The sequence below is a fragment of the Cornus florida genome, unplaced genomic scaffold, assembly GCF_030987335.1.
Source record: "Cornus florida cultivar Cherokee Brave unplaced genomic scaffold, ASM3098733v1 CherokeeBrave_3.0.0_Hap2_Chr05, whole genome shotgun sequence".
In the NCBI taxonomy this organism is placed as follows: domain Eukaryota; kingdom Viridiplantae; phylum Streptophyta; class Magnoliopsida; order Cornales; family Cornaceae; genus Cornus; species Cornus florida.
In genome coordinates this window covers 45,484,909-45,486,366 of record NW_026775575.1, presented here as the reverse complement: position 1 = coordinate 45,486,366, position 1,458 = coordinate 45,484,909, and the positions used below count along the sequence as shown (strand labels likewise).

The window sequence follows — 1,458 nt, the reverse complement described above, 5'->3', positions numbered from 1 at the left end:
TTATTTTTCTTTTTGGTTACCCATTGTGTTGTTCTTACTTAACTAGGTGCATTATTGGAGAGGAAGCAAGCAAAGGAGCCATTGAGCATTCAATTCAAGCAAGCAAAGAAAGGAAAAATGCTAAAAACTTAAAAAAAAAATTTGCTAAGCTAAGCTTTAAAATTTGGAGTTGAAGTGCTAAAGGACCTTTGTGAGATTTTCTTTACTCAATCCCTTAGTTAAATCATCGGCCCGCGTGGAGGCTTATTTTTTATTGTCTTGCATCATTGAGTTAAAGTATGGGAGTATGAATTTAATGTTTGTAGAAGAAATTTAATTGCATTGTTGTGAAGGCATAGTGTTTGTCATTCTTGGTGTTTGCTGTGTTTTGTATTGTGCATGCATGGGCGTCGTTCATTGAGACCAACTCTTACCCCTCTTGATTCGCATCTTGAATCTATCGTTAGAAATCCTAGGGGAAAAGGAAGTTCAAATAGAACCAATCTATCAATGGATGACCATAATGATGACCATATTGAGGACATCGGTCACATACCAACAAGGTATCCTTCATCCCAATGTGCACAATAAGAACATATAAGTACCATTAGGCATGCCTAGGCCATTCATTCACCAACCACCACAACAACAAGGCCAAGTTCCATATGGAATGCCAAGGTCAATGTATGCTCCACAACCTTACATCAACAATCAAGGAATTCATAACCAAGGTGTTCATGTTGCACCTCAAGTAACTAATCCACCTCTTGTTTTGAGAGATCACTATGTGCTTAATGAATACAATGCACCCACATGCATTCAATTGCCACCATTTAGAGCACATCATTATTAAATTAAGCCACAAACCATTCAAATGCTTCCTAACTATCATGGACTTCCAAGTGAAGAACCTTACAAGCATTTGGATGAGTTTCTTGAAGTATGTTCCACTGTAAAATATACGGACGTGCCGGAAGAGGTCTTAAGACTCAAACTTTTTCCATTCACCTTAAAGGACAAAGCAAAGTATTGGTTTAACAATCTTAGGCCTTTTTCAATCACTTCTTGGGTAGAAATGCAATAAGAGTTCTTGAAGAAGTACTATCGGTTTCTAAAACCAATGCCATGAGAACCTCAATTCGAGAATTTTCACATGGGGATGGAGAAACATTTCATGAGGCATGGTAACGCTTCAATGAATTGCTTAGGAAGTGTCCACATCATGATATGCCCAAATGGCAATTAGTTCAATATTTCTTTGAGAGCTTATTGGACAACTATAAGGGTATGGTTGATGCTTCCATGGGTGGCTCTTACATTGATAGGCATGAGGATGACGTGTGGCGTCTCTATGAAAGCATGAGTGAAAATTCTTTGCATAGAACACTATCATCCAAGAATGGTAGAAATTTATAAGGTAGGAAGAGTGTAGGCTTACATCAAGTCGACCATTAAAATGAAATAGCTGCCGAAATGAAG

General features: G+C 37.9%; 1 pseudogene; it reads right to left on the bottom strand.

Annotated features, from left to right (window-relative positions):
• Nucleotides 1-1,109: 1,109 nt before the first annotated feature.
• On the bottom strand, nucleotides 1,110-1,208 carry LOC132310890 (small nucleolar RNA R71; annotated as a pseudogene).
• Nucleotides 1,209-1,458: the final 250 nt, after the last annotated feature.